This window comes from Megascapheus bottae, chromosome 24, assembly GCF_031878675.1.
Source record: "Megascapheus bottae isolate mThoBot1 chromosome 24, mThoBot2.hap1, whole genome shotgun sequence".
Lineage (NCBI taxonomy): Eukaryota > Metazoa > Chordata > Mammalia > Rodentia > Geomyidae > Megascapheus > Megascapheus bottae.
This window is the reverse complement of record NC_143532.1, coordinates 8,781,367-8,797,725: the sequence shown is the minus strand read 5'-3', so window position 1 is coordinate 8,797,725 and position 16,359 is coordinate 8,781,367. Positions and strand designations below refer to the sequence as shown.

The following is a 16,359-nucleotide window of genomic DNA, read 5'->3' as shown; positions in this document are numbered from 1 at the left end:
GGGTGGGATTTGGCTATGGGACACAGTTGACTGAGCTCATCTAGTCCAGCAATTTTAGGTTCTCTCTAACCCCTCAAAGCCTTGATGTTTTCTTTCACGATACTTGGACACTCATAGAACCTATGTAGAATTGTGCTCACAAGCCCATGAAACGATGTGATTGGAACAGATCAAGAGAGATGGCCTTGTGCTTTTCATTCTGGGGCAGGATCTCGCAGTAGCTGAATTCTTCATCTAGCAAATCCTTCTGTCTTCTCTGAGCTGGGCTGCAGGCTGACAACCTCTCCAGATGCTGAGAAGGGTGGAATGGGTAGAAAAAGCCAATGCCTAGATGATGATCTTGGATTTGCCAGCTTCCAGAATGGTGAGAACTAGAATTCTGGTGTTTAACTCACTCAAAAGGAAATACAGAAGCAAATGAATCTAAATCTGCCAGGCTGAGTATGAGGCTGGGTTGGCTCAGCTTAGAGATCTGGCTAGGAGCCCTGGGCTTGATGTGCAAACAAATTTGCTTTACTTCCTGCCAGAACAGAACTTCCTGGTGGCCAGGAATTTGGATTTTTATACCCAGAATGGGAAAAGTGTCCCTAGAGAGGCAATGCTCCACTTCCCGGATTCTCCAGGCTATAGCAGACATATGGGAATGTGCCATTAAAGATAAGGGCTGAATCTTATATATGTCTTATTCATTCTGTCCCCTGGTTTGTGCCAGGCAGTGTACTCAACTCTGGGGACTCAATAATCTGAAATATACACTGGTCCCTCTCTTCAGGAATTTGAGGTCTGATAATGGAGACAGATATTGGTCCAAACAACAATTGCAATAGAAGTGAAAAGAGTATAATGATTGGGAGAAGGTTGGGGGAGGGAAACAGGGACAAAAACATGAGAAGGGGTATCAATGTGCAAGAAGTAATGCGCCCACTACCTGGTGAATGTAACTGTAACTCCTCTATACATTACCCTGACAATACAATACAATATAATACAATAAAAAAAGAATGTGTGGCAGGAATCTGACTGTAGTTGGCATTTATGAGGCTGCCTGGAGGATGACTTAACCAGGAGGGAGGTGGAGGGCATTCAAGGATTTCAACACATGCACAGGGCACCATGGAAGAGAGAATGTAGGAAAGCCAAAATGCAGTGGGGGGTGGAAGGCATGTGGGGAAAATGACATCTATCAAAGGGTCCCTCCTCCTCTCTTCTCTTTCCCTCTCCTCCTTTCCCCTCCCTCCCTTTGTTTTGTGCTGGCACTGGGGCTTGAACTCAGGGCCTAACGTTCTTTCTTAGCTTTTTCACTTAAGGCTGAGCCACAGCTTCACTTCTAGCTTACTGGTTAAGTGAAGATAAAGAGACTATCAGATTTGTCTGTCTGGACTGGTTTCAAACCTCAGTCCTCAGGTGTCGAACCCCTGAGTAGCTAGGATTACAGGCCTGAGCCATTTGCATGTAGCCTCAGAGGGTTTTCTCGGAAAGTTTGGTTCCCCCAGCAATGACAGCCTTGTATATTGGCCCCAGGCACTGTCTGCATCTTTGGGGGGGTGACTCCAGAGAAATCTAAGTGACGCAGAGAGATCTAGGGGGTGTCCCTGCAGCTGTCCAGGTCAGCCATGCCTTAGTTGTGGCCCTAAAGTTGTCAGGAGCTATCCAGGTACCACACAGAAGTTAAGGTTGGATGTGAAAGGTGAGAGAGGAGGCCATGTTTTCATCAGTGTAGGCTCCTGGTGTGGAAGATGCCGGCAAATGGCTCCATTAGTGGAGGCAGACCCCGTTTTGTTGGATCTGTTGAGTTTCGATTCCCTTTGTCAATACTGGGTTTGAACTCGGGGTCTTGCACTTGCTGAGTCGGTGCTCTACTTCTGAGCTGTGCCTCTAGCTTGAGTTCACGTGGAATCACTCCACTACGGTCTAACTGCGTCCCATCAAACATACTTATGTTGAAACCTGCCTCCGATGCCATGGCATTTGGAATGGGGGCCTTCGGTGGCAATTAGACAGGGAGATGGCACTTCCAGGTGGTGCCCTTATAAGATGAGGAGATGATGCATGATCTCTCTCCACTCTATGACACCCAAAGAAACAAAAATGCCACTGACCAGACATAGGACTACCTACTAGGACCTTGACCTTGACTTTCCCCAGCTTCCATAATGGGGAGAAATGGAGTTCTGTTGTTTCACCCTCCCCGCCGAAATAGAAGAGTGATATAGCTATTGTAGATTAGGACATGATTGAAGGGAAAGTTTGGACCAGGCAGGTAGATTTATAGATTCAGAACTCGGGGGAGGAATCTGGGTTGGGGACGTGAGTTTGGGAACCCTTGAGGGTTGTAACCCTGGCCCTGCATGAGTGCACTGAGCCTCGTCTCCTGCAGTAGAATTGCTCTTGGCCTTGGGTCTCTCTGGTGTCTTCCCTTCCCCCACGGCTCCAAGGCTGAGTAGCCACCAGGAGAGCAGTGATTGCTCCAGGATTGTGAGTATTATGGTCTTGCTCTTTAATCCGCACCCATGGCCTCATCCAAGGAGGAAGGACAGATTGGCAAGTATTTCCCCGGCCCCCTTCCCGGCAGGGTTGGGAAAATAGACTAAGATTAGACCCAGGATGAGATATCCATGGAATGATGTACCCTGAGCGCTCTGTCTGTCTCTCACTGTCTCTTTGTCTCTGTCTCTGTCTCTCTCTCGCTCTCTCTCTTGCTCTCTCTTTCTCTCTCACTTCTCTCCCACCAGGAAGGAACTTGTCTGCTTTTCTCATTTCTTTTCTCCGTGCTCAATAGTGAGTGGCCCATCTATGCTCATTGAATAATTATCAACAACATGAATGAATGAATCACTGAAAGGCAGAAGAGAAGAAGGGAATTAATGTATTGGAGCCTAAAGCTAGGGAAGCTGTAGAAATGCCCCTGTACGGACCTGGCCTGCTCAGCTCCTGGCAACCCAACATGGGGCACTGTGCCCACTCCACGTGGGTGGCCTCAGGAAGGCAGCTGCTTGCTCTGCTGGGGACCACAGGGCCGGCTGGTGAGGAAGAGCAGCCTGGCTCTGTCCTGCCTGCATTCATTATCCCGCTGTGGTTCAGGGGTGCTGGCCTGCACTGCCTTCCTGAGCACGTCACTGGGGATCCCCTGACAGTCAGGCAGCAGGCTGGGGTTGAGGGTGAGCAGAGCCAGTCCGGAAAAGGCCAAACCAGGAGTTTCCTTGAGTCTTCAGATCTGACTGATAGTCAGATGCAAAAGCCAGAAGTCTGGGCCCAGCCTGGTCCAGCTCAGGATAAAAGATGGCATAGGACAAGATCAGAAAGAAGAGAGGCAAGAAAGATAACAGGAGAAAGGCAAGGACACGTGAAATTTCCAGGAGTTTCAGGGTCAACTCTTGGGTCTTCTGCTGAAGATACCAATGGCGCCTACCCAGGTCTCCTCTACACCTTCTTTAGTTGCTCCGTGTTGGGCTCTGAGCCTCATGGTTGCTCCATTACCTGAGGAACCAGCCCAGGAACACTCTTCCTGCCTCCATCCCGGGAAAGCCCACAGTCAATGACAGGCAGATAGGAAAAGTCAAATTCCGGATCTCAGACATAAATCTCAGATAAAACCTCATCTCCCAGCATGACGGAAGCCCAGCTTTTCAGGGCGAGGGTCTTGGGTTCTGTTATTTTTTTATTTTTATTTTTGTATTTTTTTTTTTTTGCGAGTCCTGGGCTTGAGCTCTGTCCTTGGACTTTCTCAAGGCTAGAGCTCCATCACTTAAGCCTCAGCACCAGTTCAAGCCTTTTCTATGTATGTGGTACTGAGGAATCGAACCCGGGCCTTCATGCATGCTAGGCAAGCACTCTACCACTAGGCCAAACTCCTGGCCCGGGCCTTGGGTTCTGAAGCATCCAAACTGATGTGGATGTTTTCCAGGTGGGCAAAGTGGTGTGCCATATCAGTGATATGCCAGCAAATGATTCGACCGCCACCATTAATTCGTTGCACAGATGAAGACAAAGACCATCATCTGGTAGTTTCTATTTCCGATCTGAAGAATTGGGGTCCAAATCCAAACTTGCAGGGTGGCTGTGAGTCAGGGAGAGGCAGGGGGAGCCCAGCGGGTAGCAGGGAACCCAGCTTTTGAGTCACATAGACGAGCCTGCTCTCTGACCTTGAGTGCTATCAGCCTCGGTAGTGGTGGATGGTAATAGTTCCTGATCAAGTGAATGGCAGGTCAGGCTCTTCCTATGGAGCCTGGGCCCACTTGTAAATTCCAGTCCATAGCCATTTACTCAGTAAGAAGTAAGTGCAGTCTTGTCTATTCATGTGAATGTTACATCAGGTGGTAATAAAATAATAATAATAATAATGGTCATTTCATAGAGATGTCCTGGAAATGGGGCATCTGGGCCCCACAGGCTCTGATGCCTCAATGTGGGCTGGTGAGGAGCAGGCAGAGGGATCCCCTGCCCCCCCATGCTAGCTTCTCACTCGGCTGCCATGAACCCAAAGGCTGGTGGTCTGGAGCAGCCTGCTGCCGGTGGCTTGCTGACATGCCAGGCCATTTGTCACTCTGTCACCACCTCAACACTTGAAAGAAAATCCCCAGGGATCATGAACCAAGTGCACAGAACAAGGAATGGCTGTTTGTCTTTAGTCCTGGAGAAAGAGAGGCAGGGTTGAAGCTCACGAGAGGCTGAGAGCCTGGAGAGGCTCTTGGAGAAGGCATTTAGATAAGCTGGTTAAGAGGAGGGGTGAGGAAACCACAGATGCTCTCTGGGTACACATAGCCCGCCAGCAAATGATTGGAAAAGATAAGAAAAGAAATGATTTTTTTTGTGAAAATGGTATGGAATTCAAAGTTTCATAGCCATAACTAAAGTTTTATTGGAATGCAGAACATGCTGCCTTCCTTATCTGATTATGGCAGTGGCTGTACTTGTGGGTGACAGTGGTAGAGCTCCTACCAAGCAGAACGGAGGACAGGAAGCTCGCGGCTCCTCCTTGGCTTACACCTCTGCCCATCCCACAGGTCCTCCTCTTTTCATTACTTTACTATTGAAATGCTCAGGACTTTCTTAACAGCTGGCTGACGCACAGGGAAAATCTGATTAATAAATTCACACTGAGGTGTTGGTGACTTCATGCATAGCACCCTCTCTCTCCCAAGAGGATGGACTAAAGGGATGAATTTTTTGGTGGGACTTGAAATGTAGAGGCTATGTATTGGTGCATGTGTGTGTGTGTGTGTGTGTGTGTGTGTGTGTGTGTGTGTGTGTGTGTGAGAGAGAGAGACAGAGAGAGAGAGAGAGACAGAGACAGAGACAGAGACAGAGACAGACAGACAGACACACAGGGACAGAGTAAGGGACAGGGAGTCAAAGAGAGAGAGAGAGACAGAGAGACAGAGGGAGTTTGATAGTTGCAAAAGGCACATGCTTCTAGAACCCAGGACCAAAGGAGCTAGAAAAACAAACCCCCTAGGGAATAAATAATGGAGGACAGTATGGGGAAGGCATCCTCCTTTGGAGCTCTAGCTTTCTGTATTCAGTTCTTTGGAAAGAATAGGTAGTGCATAGTGCAGGAATGGTGGAGAGTCTGTAAACAAATCAGAGCCTCCCAAGGCAGTGCCCAGGATGCCAAATCCCCTTTCCTTGGTCTAGAGGACTGCTGGTAGCTGGCTTGGCACAGGCCTCCATGCTTTTCTTTCAGGCCTCAGGTGCTCTGAGCTCTGGCTGCCTTTGTTCAACAACTCTACCATTCTTTGTTTTCTCTTTGCTGCCTGGGGCTGAGGGTCAGTCCAGGTGGAGAGGGGCCAGCTTGACCTGGACACGGCTGCTTTGATGTCAGCCACTAGCATCTTAAGCTCTGATTGGCTGGCCAGCTACCAATGGCCGTTAGTCTGTCTCTGTCCTCTGGTCTCCATCAAGTAATACACTGAGCAAAATCAGGGTAGGCTTTCCAATATGTCAGGCCAACTACAGATTCCCTTATGGAATGCTCCATTGATATGTCTTCCTCTAGGGCCTGCTGTCTATCATATCTCTTACTCTTCTGGTCTTCCCTGTCTCTGCCTTTACTCTATGCCACCTGTGAAAGCTTGAAAAATGAGAGAAGCTCTGAATATCCAGGACAAAACCTGACGGCACTCCACCAGGTGCTCTGGATTCCTGTCCCAGGTTCTAGGCAGCTTCTGTGCATGTTGTTTCTACCAGTTCACATCTGCTGCCTTCTCCTGGGACAGCTCAAGCTTCCTTGCCTTGTGGGACCTGGGACTGTTCTCATGGGACCTGTCTGGGGAATCTTGACATCTCGAGTGGCTTTCTTCCCCTGCTGTTTTCCCCACTCCCTTACTGGTTTTTTCTTAAATCATTATACCCAAATCCTCCTCTTGTTTTGCATTTAGAAAAGTCTGCCCTAAGGTAGAGAATAGCAGCAGGGATGACATAGATCAAGATGCCCTGTATTCATAAATTGACGTGTTGGATGGAAATTTCTTTGTACAACTATGTAAAGATGGTTAAAAAATAGAAAAGAAAAATCTGACAGCAGATGAGATCAGCAAACTTTCTGTAAAAGGCCACTTGATAATCTATACTTTGTGGGCCATGTAGTCTCTGTCTCAATGGTTCAACTCTGTCTTTGTAGCCCAAAGGCCATTATAGGTGCTATGCAAATGAATGTACGTGGCTCTGTTCCAATAACTTTACTTATAGAAATGGGACATGGGCTTGATTCAATCTGAGGACCATAATTTGCCGAAAGGTTCCCCAGAAGGCAGGTACTCCAGTTCGCTCTTAGTTTTACAACTGAGAACACAGGTATGGAGAGTGCAGGGCCAGCAGACTGGCGCTAGTCCCCAAGCTGTCCACTGCAGTGCAGCTATCGTCAGCCCAGGTCAATGAGGTGGCCCCAGTGTCTTGAGACACGTGGAAAGGATTGATAAGGTTCTGGTTGGATCCACCGCTCATCTGTAGAAGGAATGGGTAAGGGGGTACATCTATTCCCAGTGCTAAGTGAGTTTTGCAAAGCTATTAATCGGTTCATTTGCCTTCTTGAAGCACTGGTTGTATTGCAAAGGACTCCCGGACTCCTTTGTGAAGCCAATGTGTTTGGAAGATTTTAAAAATAGCATCTGGCCCTTTGACAAGTGGAGTGCTAATTACTCTGATGCTTTGGCACCCTTGGCGACTTTCCTTGCTGCTTCAGCAGCAGGTCCCCGCCACCACTCCCAGATTTGGGTCCTGAAGTCTGTTGAGAAGGGAGACAAGGCTGCCAGCAATGCCTCGAGCATTCTAGTTGGGGCCAGGGAGCTGCTGCATTTTGGAGGAACAGGACTGAACTAAACATAGGATCTGAAGGCCAAACCTCCGTTTACACACTTGTGGAGGAGTAGAGAAAGGGGCAAGAGAAACTCAGAGCCCCCACACCCATTGGCCAACCTGGAATGTTTTCTGGCTAGCTGTGTGTGTGTGTGTGTGTGTGTGTGTGTGTGTGTGTGTGTGTGTGTGTTCACACAAACACTTCCTTGGCAAAAATCTTTATTCGTTGCAGTAAACACTGCTATAATGAAAAGAGCATAATCTATCCATAACCTCACCCTGTGAGTTAGCCACTACTAACATTTTGGTTTGTCTCCTTCTAGTGTTTTGCCTCTGCATATATTTCATATTATATGTTTATTACAAAAAATGGAACTCTGGGCTGGGAGTTTGGCTTAGTGGTAAAGTGCTTGCCTAGCACACAGGAAGACCCAGGTTTGATTCCTCGGTACCACATACATAGAAAAAAGTCAAAAGTGGTGCTGCAGCTCAAGTGGTAGAGCTCTAGCCTTGAGAAAACCCCAGGACAGTGCTCATGCCCTGAGTCCAAGCCAAGGACTGGCAAAAAAGAAAGAAAGAAAGAAAGAAAGAAAGAAAGAAAGAAAGAAAGAAAGAAAGAAAGAAAGAAAGAACGAACTGTGGAATGGAACTGTGTAATTGCTTGAGTTCAGTGACATATTCTGACCACTTTTCCACTGAATGTGCCTCTACAATGTCATTCGCATGAACCAGAACATCCTTTATTTTAGAATTTCTTTATTACTAGGGAAAAGCTACTGTTTTCAGTCCTTTTCCCTGCCCTTCCCCATGTTCCATATAGGGTTTCATGTGTAGTCCAGGTTGAACTTATTCTTACAAGTGTTGGGATTGCAGGTATGTGCCCCCATGTCCAGCTCTTCTCTAATAAAGCAGTTAATTCTTTGTTCCATTACTTGATGGTTCATTTTTATTTTTCAGTGTGCAATTGTTAGAACTTAGGATGAAGTTGGAAAGGTTAGATTTTGGTGTGTGCGTGCGCGTGTGCGCGTGTACACGTATGTGGTCTGTTCTAAGTACTATAGCTCCTTGACAGAGAGACACCGTAAAAAGGACAAGTAAGAGGACATGTATTAAAGATTCAGTGGCTGGGATTGAATTCCCATTTGGCCTAGAGAAATTTGGGACACTAGATATATTCCCTAAACTGTCACGTGGGAACAATAGTATTCCTTTAGCATAAAAATAGGCTCACACCTGTAATCCTAGCTACTCAGGAGGCTAAGATCTGAGGCATGCGGTTTGAAACCAGCCTGGGCAGAGTACTCCATAAGACTCTTTTTTTTTTTTTTTTGCCAGTTCTGGGCTTGAGCTCAGGGCCTGAGCATTGTCCTTGGACTTTCTCAAGGCTAGAGCTCTACCACTTGAGCCTCAGCATTACTTCTGGCTTTTTTTTCTATGTATGTGGTACCAAGGAATCGAACTCGGGTCTTCGTGCATGCTAGGCAGGCACTCTACCACGAGGCCAAACTCCCGGCCCTCCATAAGACTCTTATCTCCAATAAACTGCTCAGAAAAAGCCAGAAGTGGTGCTTTGATAAATAAGCTTGAGGACAGTGCCCAGGGCCTAAGTTCAAGTCCCAGGACTGACAATAAAATAATAAAATAAATTGTATGGTTGTAAGTTGATTTCCAGTCACCTCCACGACCTGACCCCTTCACGCCCTCCCCCTGCTCCTGCTCTCCAATTCACTGATGGAACACGGCCACGGCACTTGCGCCACAGAGCTTCAGACTTGCTATTACATAAGTTGTGCAATGAATGAATTTTTGTCTGTGAAGGATCCAGCTTCGCACTTGTCTTTGAAGACTCAGCCCAGCTCTTCTCAGGACAATATATTCCACCACTCATCAGTTCTCATCTTCTTCTCATACTGCCTTATAATTCCCTTTTTCTTGGCTTCCCCAACTCACTGCTTTGGTGATCACAGCGACTTGGCAGCCTAATTCCACATGAAGAAAGTGCTGTCGATGGTGAGTGAATTGATGATGACCAGTCAGACTAACTCTATAACCTGATGTCTCAGTGCTGCATCAATCTGGGCTGCATCTCTTAGGCCAAGTGTTATCTAGCGATTGTTTCTGAACACAGCATCCTTTGTGTCTAAGGATGCAAAACCCGCCCCTTGGTCAGCCTCTGTGAGATTGGACTGCTTTCGGCAGTTGCTATGAGGGGAAACATTTCTATTGGGCAGCAGCTGCCATGGCAACAAGATGAACTTTAGAACTTAGGGACTGGGGACAGACCAGAGACTAAGGTAAACTTTTCAGAGGCTTTTATTTTTCTTTTTTAAATCATGCTGGGGTTTGGAAGCTCAATTATTCCCTGATGCCAGTGTTTTGCTCTGATCTAGAACAGAATCTCCAGGGCTTGTTTCTGGGGTGTCTTCAGCTTCTCTTCTTAGAATCTGGGTATTTTGGTGCTCCAAAAAGGCAGACTGAGATTTTCTTGGGAATACCAAAGCGACAAGATCAGAGAGGGGTTAGTCTAAAGCCAAGAGAGAAAAAACAAACAAACAAACAACATTTTCACTTTTCTTATTCCTTTCCACTCAAACTTGCAAGCAATCACCCAGGCTCAGCCTCTGGAACTTTGTTAAGTGGCAAGACAATGTTTTTTTCAGGAGGCGCTAGTTAATGTTATTTCCTCTCTGGCACCCCCCTATCCCTGAAGACTGTGTGTGCATATACATACAGCTGTTCAGGTTGAGCATGGCTGAAATTCACCCAGGCAATAGGCCTTCTGTGCAATGTGTATAACAATCTCATGGTAAGACATGTAAGGCCATAGGAAGAGAATAGTGCTCCCAGGATTTTGCATTACAAAACCTTGGTTTTAGGATAACAAAAGGATTTCTAATAGAGCTAAAAAGAATGAGAGAATACTGGAGAGTTAAGAATAAGGAGTCTGCAGGGTGCTGGTGGATCATGCCTATAATCCTAGTGACTCAGGAGGCTGAGATTTGAGGAATATGGTTTGAAGACAGCCTGGGCACAAAAGCCGCTGTGAGACTCTCATTTCCAATTAACCACTCAAAAACTGTAAGTGATGCTGTAGCTCCAAGTGGTAGAACACTAGCTTGCGCAAAAGAGTGCAGGGACAGCACACGGGCCCTGAGTTCAAGTCCCACAACCACACACACACACACACACACACACACACACACACACACACACACACACAAATTAAGGATTCCTCAGCCTAAACTAAAAAAACATTCCTCAAGCTGTTAGAAGGAAAAGCAGCAAATACATATAAGGTAGTGATCCCTTAATCCAAGGGAGCAGAATATAGGGTTGTCGAGTGTGCAGAGACAAAAATCATAGGGACTTTGAAGGCAGAATGATTTTGGTACTGTGGATTAGAGCCAGCCATGAGCTGCTGAATTTCAATGATCCAACAGCCAGGATAAGCTCTGGCTTAGCATCCTTCAGAATGATGTCCAATTCCCAGGAGGTTGGAGGGCACAGAGGGAGAGTGAGAATCCCATCACCCTTACCCTTTGACGTTCTTGGGGGATTTACGTGCGACTATGTGGACGCAGGTGTCTTCAATCTGGCCAAGATTTAACGTCTGTTTTCTGGAATGGGAGGAGTCATAATAGAGATTAAGTTGTCCTTCAAGAAAAGGTCATGTTTCTTGCAGTCCGGTGTCCTGGATGCAAGATATAGTTCCACAACAATTTTTTTTTGAAATTCTCAAAAAGGAACTTGAAGATGTGTTACAGGTTTCTGTGCATGCCTTATCTACAGAGCTATCTACACTCCCTTGGGAGTTTTGTAAAACTCCTGTATGTTTGGGCCCCAGATTCTCAAGGGTAAAGAATCAATGTTTTCAGTGGGGGACTGGCCTGGGCTATCTGTTGGATGGGCCAAGGCAGTGTTAGTCAGCTTTCTATCACTGTGATATGCTTAAGAAAAAACATCATAAAGCCGGGCACCAGTGGCTCATACCTGTAATCCTAGCTACTCAGGCGGCTAAGATCTGAGGATTGTGGTTCAAAGCCAGCAGGGGCACAAAAGTCTGTGAGACTCTTTATCTCCAGTTAACCACCAGAAAACCAGAAGTGGTACAAGTGGTAGAGCACTAGCCTTGAGCTGATGAGCCCTGAGACAGCACCCAGGCCCAGAGTTCAAGCCTTACAACTGAACCTCCCCCCCACCCCCCAAAAAAATCACCTTAACAGGAGGAAAGCATAATTTGCGTTCAAGATTCCAGAGGCTTCCACCCATGGTCACTTGGCCCTGTTGCTTTGAGCCTGTGGTGAGGTCAGGTATCATGGAAGAAGAGCATGACCTCTCATGGTGGCCAGGAAGCGGGGTGGGATAAGGTAAAGCGCCAGGGCTCCCATCCACCCTTCCAAGGTGCTCTCTCAGCGACTTACTTCCTCCTCCTAGGCCCCATATCCTAACCTTCACACCAGTTCTCACAGCACCACGATCTGGGGTCAAACGCTTAGCACGTGGCTTTTGGGAGGTATTGATGACTCAAACCATAACAAAGACCTACCTAATAGCCCTTAGAAACCTCAGCAGCATTTGTTTGTGCTCATGTAGAAAATGTCTTCCTCTTTTCCTATTTCTTTATGTATTAAATGAGTAAATTGCCTCTCTTCTTGCAAATGTCTATGAAAACTTCCAGAGAAAGGTCATGAAAGAAAAATTGAGCAATGTGGTTCACTCCAGAGCCCCCACCCTGTGGTTGTCGTTTAAGAGGACAAGCCTTCTGTTGCCACTTAGAAATTCAGTTTAAATGCGTTATTTTTATGCTTTGTGTTTGTCATGTTTTTTTATTAACAAATGAAGTAATCATAATAGGAAATTTAAAAGATATTTATAGGGAATGGACAGGGATGGCAACTGGGCTTCTCAAGATGTATTTCCTGCAGATATGACTTTGCAAGAATATAACTGTTTTTACGTTATTACAAAACATAATTCACTGAAAAAATTCCATCCCTAACACCAGAAAAAATGTATCTGAAACAAGCAAACCCAATTGTATGTCATGTTGGAGGCATTCAAAGAGAAATGATTTCAAATGATGGTGAAAATATGGCAATTTATTTGCACACATGTAATGGAATGTATCTTGAGAATAGAAGACTAAAACTGTTTTCAGTAAAAAAAAATCCTTGGAAATAATACTGGCATTTAGGTAAGTTATATAAATTAGTGTCTAAGTAGGGTACCACCAGCCTCTATTCTGTGGACTCAGCTCCCAGCATAGGAACCTTGGGGGACAAACCACATCCAAATCATAGCATTATTATTTTATCTATCTATTTTTTGATCAGTAACAGGGTTTAAGCTCAGTGCTTATGTTTGTTCAGTTTGCCAAGCTGGTACTTTACCACTTGAGCCATACCTCTAGCCTTGCCTGTCGCTGGCTTTTCTTTTGTGCTGGTATGGGGCTTGAACTAAGGGCCTTCCACTCTCTCTCTCTCTCTCTCTCTCTCTCTCTCTCTCTCTCTCTCTCTCTCTCTCTCTCTCTCTCTCTCTCTCGTGTGTGTGTGTGTGTGTGTGTGTGTGTATGTGTGTGTGTGTGTGTGTGTATGTTTGGTGGTGGGCCTGGGGGATGTCCCTGAGCTCTTCAGCTCAAGGCTACCACCCTACCCTTGAGATAAACCCCACTTCCCATTTTCTAGAGGTTAATTGGAGATAAGAGTGCCTGGGCTGGCTTTGGCTTTGAACCTTGATGCTCAGATCTTAGCCTCCTGATTAGCTAGGATTACAGGTGTGAACCACCGTGCCTGGCAAAGCCAGACTTTTTTTTTAACTCAAGACTCAAGGCTGGCAGTACCATTTGAGCACTATTACTTGAGCAACAGCTTTTTTGGTTTTTTTGCTGATTAATTGGAGAAAAAAAACCTCAGGGATTTTTCTGGTTGGGCTGCTTTCAGATCACAATACTCAGATATCAGCTTCCTGCGTAGCTAGGAGTACAGGCATGAACCACAAGTATCTGGCTCTTACTGTTTCCTTCCTTCCTTCCTTCCTTCCTTCCTTCCTTCCTTCCTTCCTTCCTTCCTTCGAGCTGGAATCTTGTGAACTTTTCTACCTGGGCTTGCTTTGAACCATTATCCTTAGATCTCAGCTTCTTTTTGCTAGGCATGAGCCACTAGCACCTAGCCATACAGTATGTATGAAAAAGAAAGCAAACAAGTAATGATGTTATTATAAACTAAGATTTTCATTATATAACAATTTTGTGATGCTATTATAAACCAAAATACAAAATTAAAGGCTTTAAATAAAAATTTTGTAATTGAAATTTTGACTTGGAAATACGCTTACGGGCATCTTTGAAACACATATACACGTATGCAAACATATATATGCGTGCTCACAAATATGCATACATACATGCACACATAGGTACACATTTTGTATTTCTTGTAAGTTCAGAAAAGCCGAGAAGCCATGACCAACTCCATAGCAACAGAGTCCAGAGTTGCATTTATCACCCTTTCCTACCATTCCCCACAGAAGGAGATATTTCCACAAAACAAAACATATGGCTCTCCTTTTGGTCCTGGCTTGGGCAAACAATTGTAAAGAGCTATGAAATAAAGAAGCTTGATAGCTGATAAAATATGCTTTTAGAAAGATACCTTATATATTTTAAGATACATATTGCATTATTCACAGATGACAAGTTTTAGATTTAATTCAAAATAATACAGTAGGAATGGGGGAAACGGAGAGGAGTGAAAAGCTGGCCATGCTGGTCACTATTAAGGTCAATAAGGATCATACAGAAATCACGACACTATTTGATTTATTTTAGGATATGTCCGCAAACTTGAGTTCTTTAAAAACTAGGCTGGAAAGAAACAAAGGAGGAGAGGGGAGAACAGGGAAATAAAAAGCAGTGAAATTCTATACCTCTCCCAAGTGGAAGGATATTTAGATTGTTCACAAACTAAGCAGCCCAAGAAGCTCTAGAGTCACTTCCCGCTGCCCCGAGGGGCACAGTGCCCACTGGGCAGAGAAACACAATCTGGGACCCAAGCAGTGATTTGGAAAAGTGGCAGTGACTTGGATAATCCGTTTAGAGGCAGCTGGCTGAGCTGGCCTGGTGGAAGAGCAGGCATAAAACTCTGACGGGTGGAGGGGGCAAGAAAGTGGGCCAGCCACGGATGACCCTTCCCTTCCGGGCATGGCAGTTAGAGGGTATGCGTTTTTTCTTTTAAAAGTGGATCAATCTTGTTCAGTAGATGCCAGCCAGGAATGAATTCACAAAGTCAGGCTGGGGGGGCGGTGCTTTGTGTTGTTTCAGGGTGCTTATCTTACAATGGCTTAGTATTTGTTGGTCTTGGGGCTTAACTGAAGATAAGAGTCTCCTATTAAGATAAGATTTCCTGCCCCAGATCTTAACCTCCTGAGTAGCTAGGATTACAGCCATGAGCCATCAGTGTCTGGCAACACAAATGTATATTTTAAGCATGTCTTTTGTGTATATGCGCTTGTGCTGGGGTTTGAACTCCTCATGCTCTTACTCAGCTGGCACTCTTCCATTTGAGCCACATCTCTGCTTTTAGCTTTTTGCTGGTTCCTTAGAATTAAGAGATGGATTTGTCCACCTGGACTGGCTTCAAATTGAGATCCTCAGATCTCAGTCTCCTGAGTTGGGAATTCTAGGTGTGAGCCACTGGTACTGGGCTAAGTATATCTTACTAAATGTGCTATATATTTCACAGTAGAAATATAAAGATCATTTGCTTTATAGAAAATTGGAAAGAAAAAAATATAAACTAGTACAAGGTAGAAACATACATAAACTTTTTTTTTTAATGATTGTTTCTACCTAAAAGTACCCACTGCCGACCTTCTGGTGTGGAATATTCTACAAGGTGTCAAGCTTGGGTGGATAATTTAGAAAAGATATCCTCTGCTAGTCTAAGTCTGAAAGAGGTCACAGACCAAGTGGGTGGACACCAACACCCAATCCAGGCTTCAGGTCCACTCACCTCTGGGCACACATGTGCCAAGCTAGCTGGTGTGCCCTAGATACCTTTAGATTTCTGCCTCTCCAGAGCAGTTTTCAACCTGGAGGCATCCAGGCTAATGAAGATGCCAGGCAGATCCATGAGGTGCCTGAGAGAGGCTGCAGACTTAGCGGGAGAGAACATGCCGCATCTTTTGATTTGTGAGCTGAATCCCTTTGATCTGAAAATCAATAGAAGAAAATTGGTTAGACCCAGTGAAGTCTTTCCCTGCCTTGGCCTGTGTAGTAGCTCTTGAACCTGCGATGTCCTGTGGCACCGTGGCTCTCTCCCCAGTTGCCCCTGCAGTGACCCCTGAAGAAATGCAGGCATCTCATGGAATTTTTAATCCTTCTGCCAGTGCCAGGCAGATGATTTTGTTTGCTGGTATTGTAGCCCTGACTGTGATCTTAAAAGCTCTTCTCTTCTGTTGGGTATGGACTACTGTCCTGGCGTCTCAGCAGTATGAAAAAGGCCTGGATTTAAGAGGCCTTCACAGCAAGGGTCAGCTGGAACCCATCAAATCAGACCAGAGACTCCACAGGAAGCATTGCAGGGTTATTTTGAGAATCTTCAGCCTCATTCAAGGCTGAGCATTGACTGCGGTCAGCCAGGTACTGGATTCCCTTGGCTGGCAAGGTGCAAGGAAGTCTTGTGGCTTCTCACCTCTCCTGCTGGTCACTGAGCAGGGATTACAGTAGAACACTGGACACCAGAATGGTTCCAGGCCCAAACCTAGAAGGGAGTTTCATAATCATTTTATCCACTCTTGGCTCTCCAGGCTGAGTGAGTCCAAAGGAGACGTACTGAGTATACTTTCTAGTTGTAAAGAATAAGAAGCGGGGGGCTTTATACCATGCCTCAGTGCCTAGCATATCCTGGAGGCTCCAGGGATAGAATCTGTCTTCTTTCCCAACTTCTAGCTATTGCCTGTATTCCATGGCTTATGGCCCCTTCCTTAATCTTCAAAGCCAGCAGCACAATGTTGTTACATCTCCTTTACTGTTTTTTTTCTTGCAATGATTGTCATGTTAATGCCCTC

The 16,359-nt window shown here is 45.7% G+C and overlaps 1 long non-coding RNA gene across 1 annotated transcript; it reads right to left on the bottom strand.

The window, feature by feature from the left end:
• Window positions 1-9,635: 9,635 nt before the first annotated feature.
• LOC150046896 (uncharacterized) lies at window positions 9,636-15,493 on the bottom strand. The gene is made up of 3 exons (XR_016539483.1): window positions 15,303-15,493; window positions 10,830-10,910; window positions 9,636-9,817 (listed from the first exon to the last, which is right to left on the bottom strand). It is a non-coding gene; the product is annotated as an uncharacterized LOC150046896 (long non-coding RNA).
• Between the last annotated feature and the right edge of the window lie 866 nt (window positions 15,494-16,359).